General features: G+C 44.0%; 1 pseudogene; it reads left to right on the top strand.

The window, feature by feature from the left end:
• The first annotated feature begins 266 nt into the window (after nucleotides 1-266).
• LOC134202198 (vacuolar protein sorting-associated protein 8 homolog) lies at nucleotides 267-4,895 on the top strand (annotated as a pseudogene).
• Nucleotides 4,896-5,640: the final 745 nt, after the last annotated feature.

The raw sequence follows: 5,640 nt of genomic DNA, 5'->3' as shown, positions 1-5,640 counted from the left end.
AACGGCGACGGAAACGGCAAATTTGACAGAAAATATATGGGCTAACTGTCAAATTTTCCGTTTCCGTCGCCGTTCCGTTGTATTGCGTTTGGAGCTTTAGCCCATATTTTCTGTCAAATTTGCTGTTTCCGTCGCCGTTCCGTTGTATTGCGTTTGGGGCTTTATTGTGTGTCGCACGTGATTTGGTCCTCCATCTATTTTCAATGGGGCGGGATTTTTTTTTTCAATCACACTGATAAAAAAATCTGACCACACTGGTCAAACGTCAGCGAGAAAGAAACAACCGATAAAAAGTGATACGAAAAACGAGGCGATAATCGAAAAAAAATTTGTCAAAATATGTGCGTTTGCAGTTAATGACGAGCTTTTTCTTTCTGTGAAATAATTTCGTTTAATAATCAAGTTGAGGCCATGGCTGCTTTCTGAAGTCAGTTTTGTGACAACAATTTGCCGACCCACTTATCATGAATAGCCTGAAAGCGCCGTCGATGAACTCTTTGCTGGATTCCGATCATGGATCCTCAAATGATAGTCTGCTGGCTGAATCGCTCCAACTGGATATTGAGGAGGTGGGTGGAGCACTGATAAGGGAGAAATTTGATACTAAAATTTTGATTCAACATTTCCTTTCAGCTGGATGATGAGGAATATTCCATTCCTGCGGTGGACCAACTCCCAACGTTGGAAAGTGTACTCAGTGAAATAGATAGTGACCTGGACAGTGTATCGGTGGCCGGGCGAACAGTTGTAGATGGGGTGTGGTCAGTGGAGGGTTGGGGTCGACACCGACTCCTTCGTTGAACGATGACTACATGCGAATGGAGTCGATTCTAAGGCACGTCGTACTACAGGGCGTTACGGCACAGGTCACATCCGCTGTGGACAGAATAGACGCCGGACTGGCAACGTCCTGTACGGTTTCACAAATGATTGCCGTGGGAACATCACATGGACATATTTTGGCGTTTGACTGTTCGCAGACCCTGAAATGGTGCTGTCAAGATGGGATTTCGCAAGGAGCGGTTTCAGCTTTGGCTTTCAACGAAGACAATACCCGTCTGTTGGCCGGGTTCGCCTGGGGAGTATACTGATGATAGATACGTTTACAGGAGACGTGATTCGTACACTTAACGAGGTAATTACTCCAAACACGGGTGTGCTGCATCTGAAATGGACGAACCGACCTGCACTAGCACTTTGTTCGGATTCCGGTGGGTCTGTATGGAGTTTAAGCTTTACCAGGAGGCTTGGAATCCGTGGCTGTGATTCTCGCTGCTTATTTAGTGGAGCCCGTGGAGAAGTTTGTACAGTAGAGCCATTATTGTTGGGAGACGAGGAACATCCGTTGAAGAATTATACTTTGGCAGCGTTGGCCACGCTGAGCAAGTTTTTTGTCGTGATGATCCGTCCTAGACTTAAGGTCATTAAATTCCATCCAATGGCCGGTTATCCAGATTGTTTGCCGCTGCTTGCATGGCAGATGGTACTGATTCAAGCTGCAGATTCATCACGAACCATCGATCCCGTGTTGGCAGCTGCACGTGGTGCTGATTTGTATTTCCATCAGATAAGCTATTGCAGTGGACGAATATCTCTTATCTTTCTTCGCCATATCCACCTTGGTTACAATCTTTTGGCGCTTCACTGGCTTGGACCGAAGACAATTGCCTGTTTGGACACGATGGAAATGCTCCATTTGTCGGATGTTCGAACCAACAAGGAATTGGAAACAATTGACGTGTCGAATGTTGGTCTGATGTACAATTCCGCGCAGTTCAAAGGCTTAGCAACCGGAGGAAACGTCTCCCCAGCTCTAGCCTTAGCCGGAGACTCGGCTTGTTACAATACGGTTGTTTCACAGGGTAGCCAAATATATCTACTGGCAGGGAAAAGCCTACACGGGGTCAGCGCCAGAGCTTGGAGCGACCGAATTTCCTACCTGACGTCGATGCAACGCTGGGAAGAAGCAATTGAACTGGCCGTTGACGGATACCGAGCGGCAGCTGGGCGACACCGTCGGTTAGCCGTTGCTAAGGAGCGAATCCTTCGAATGTTTGATGAGTATTTGAGCGCCACTCGTAAATCGCCAGAACTGTGCCTGGAAGCAATGGTAGCGTGTCTGATAGAGATAAATGAAAAGTAAGGAATTTTTAGATACATGTTTTCAGGTCAGATTATTTTTCTTTTTTGTGTTACATCAAATAATACAGAGTGGCTTGATAGCAGCTTGATTTTGCATGGAATAGAAATACTGTAGAAACAACTCTTTTGCTACAATTTCAAATTAATCAATTTAATAATTTGTCTCCTGTCTTGCATTCATTTTTAGGAATCTCCTCTGGCAAGAGCTTTACGACCGCCTCCCCACTACTGACTACTACTTAACTATCATCGCCCGACAAATCGAGAACGATAATCTGAACTCGATCGCTCCTTCAGTTGCACAAGTGCTTTGTGATTATTTTCTGCGTAGAAGAGACCTTACTCGGCTGGAAAATCTAATTCTTAAGCTGGACTGGCAATGCCTGGATTTGCATCAGGTGCTAACCATCTGCCGCAAGGAGAACCTCTATCGGGCCCAGATGTACCTAAACACTAAAGCCCTACGTGATTACACGGTTTCGCTGACGGATTTAATTCCAATCATCAACGACGAGAACGATTCCCATCTGGGGAATTGCTTGCTGGTGTATGTGTCCAGCTGTCTCGCAGGTCGAGGCTATCCAACGGGAGACATTGAACCGGAGCTGATTGCCACGGTGAAGCATGAAGTGCTGCGCTGCCTAACGGTGATTCATTCAAAGAACGCCCCCGAAGCCGAGCTTCCTTATCCGTATCTGAGGACATTGCTGGAGTTTGATACCAGAGAAACGCTGAACGTGATTTCACTTGCATTCCAGGAGAAAGAGTTCAATGGAGAACTTGGATTATCTCAGCGGCAACGGATTATAAATATTTTGTTAGAAATACTTACTCCGGAGCACGCCAGTTGGTCGCAGATCGGCTGTTTGCTGAATTTCATTGCTCAACAGATAGCTTCCCGCCAATTACCAGAGAATGAACTGCTCTTAGAACGAGTAATAACCTATCTGACGAGGCAGAGTGAAGAAATTTCCATTGGTGGTATGACTCGGAGAGAACATTCCGAACAGGAGCAAACGTGGCTAGAACTGCTCCGGTCCAACTGCCTTAGTCACATTCCGAATGAAGATTTGTTGGAAATTTCACGTCACGGCCGGTGTTATCGAGTCACGGAATACATTTTGGAGCAACTTGGTCGGTACGAGGAAATATTCGATTGCTACTTGTTGGATGAGTTCCGCCATAGCGAGCTGTTCAATTACATCTGCCAGTACAGCGAGGAAGAACGGAGGCAAGTGTTGCCACTATTTATGAAGAATTTTCAAACCATTCTGGACATTAATTGTGAACAGACGACTCGGGTCGCAACGGATCAGTTCATGAGACATTTAAATCAGTTTCTTCAACAGCTGCACAATAGTCCGGAGAGATTGTTTCAGTTTCTTCGGCAGTTAAACAAGCAAGGAGTCCAGTTGGAAACACGTGACTGTGAGAAGTACTTGGAACTGCTTTGTCAATACCAACCGGAAGACGTGATCGAGTTCCTGAAGTCGAACGATTCTTATCGGCTGGATTTCGCTGTTGGTGTTATCAAGGGCCATGGAATGAATACGGCTTTAATTTATCTGTACGAAAAGCAGGGTGACTACCAGGCGGCTTATGCCGTTGCGGTAGAAGCGCTTAAAGATGCCCCGGAAAGTACGGCCGAGATGTGTGCTCTGCAGGTAAGATTAATAACAGGATAGTGAGATCAACATTGGCTATCATCATTCGATTTCTTTCAGGTATCCGGTTTGTGTTCCCGAGCTTCGACAGTTCTGTCAGAAGCCGAACGTCAAGAACTCTGGTTCTCACTGTTAAAAATTGTTCTCTCCAGAGCTGATCTAACGCAAATAACGAAAAATATCCTACATTCGGCAAGCGAGTTTGTCGATTTGGCTAAACTGGTCCAGTTGGTGCTGACCTCCGGGACGAAGACAGGGAACTTCGGTGACATCAGACACGTTCTTATCGGCATGTTGTCCAATTCGGCCTACGAAACGGTGCTACTGGAGACTACGTCACAAATTCTGGGCCGAGATCTGCACGCCATTCTAGCTCGAGAGCGCCGTTTCGCTAGGAAAGGACTCTGCGTGAAATCTATCAAATGTATCATCTGTCGAAACAAGCTGTACAACGGCGCTAAAGATTGCGTTGTGGTTTTTGGCAATTGTGGCCATGCGTTGCATAAGGATTGTGCCAGTCGTTACTGCACCGTTGTGACTGGTTCACCTTCGGCAGAAGGAGCAAGTAGCAAATTGACAAAATTGAAATGCCCGAGATGCGACGTAGTTATCAGTGAGCGGGAACCTGTGGGCACCTCTGAGTGTCGCGTGGAATTAGGGGCAACAAGCATGCCTAGCGATCACGGAAACGACTCCAGTGTTCTAAAGTTGAGCGCTCCTCCGCGCATTGGCCTGTAGTGTCGAACACTATTTGTATTGATCTCTCGGATGTTCTGTTTCGCCGTTCCTACTTTCGACCAGCAGCATTAGTGTCCTTCTTCCACTCCGACGAGCAGACGAACGGGGTAAGTTTTTAAAGACTTTATTCTTTATGATATTGCATTCTGTGTAATGTAGCTATTCTTTAGTAGAAACTGAAATCCAACTAATGATTTCACTGATTTTAAGCATTTCCAAGAAAATAATGGATACTCTTCAATATTATATAGCTAAAAATTATATAAGCATTGTTATTTTGTAATTAATTATATTATTTATGAAACATACGTTTCCGTAATTCGAGTAACGAAAGCATACGCATCAAAGAATGTTACCGATTTACAATGTTCTGAAAACTCAGATGCGAATATCTAAATTATATGGAAGATTGTGATCTAAAAAATGTATTGAAGGTAATCACTTTCCTTCGACCAAGACCCGTGGATTCAAGTCCCATCGAAGGAAGTGGTTACTTCCAATACATTTTTTAAATCAAAATCTGTCATATAATGTACCAGTTTACATCTGAGTTTTCAGAACATCGTAAATTAATGTCCATGTCGGGTGTTCCAATACCCGAAACACAGACAATTTACTTTGATTGAACTTACGAACGATGTTAACCAACAAACGATAATATATGATTAAGAAAAGTTCACGTCATGTATCGTGTAGTTCATTAGACATCTTGAACTTCGGTAATGAATCTTGAAGTCCGTGTCCATAGTGTTTTGTAAGACGAAATATAGACCAATAAATGTTTTCATCATTATAGAAATATTGTAAAACACAATTAGATGACATCCTTCCAATCTCACAAAATAGTGAAGTCATTTATTAAATACGAGAAAGGCAAACATATCTCGCTATTAGACATAATTAATGGTGACTTGTACTGAAAGGCTATGAATGTTCGGCCGAAAAATCTGCCTCTATTCGGCCGAATAATCTTTGCATGTGAACCATCGGACATCGTGTCTTGGAGATTGAAATAGTAATGCAGTGGGGTGGGCCTCTTCTCTCAGTAATAATAAAATCCTCCTAATAATAATCTCCTCCTTTTTTGCAATACTTT

This window comes from Armigeres subalbatus, unplaced genomic scaffold (assembly GCF_024139115.2).
Source record: "Armigeres subalbatus isolate Guangzhou_Male unplaced genomic scaffold, GZ_Asu_2 Contig1081, whole genome shotgun sequence".
Lineage (NCBI taxonomy): Eukaryota > Metazoa > Arthropoda > Insecta > Diptera > Culicidae > Armigeres > Armigeres subalbatus.
This window is presented reverse-complemented; position numbering and strand designations above follow the sequence as displayed.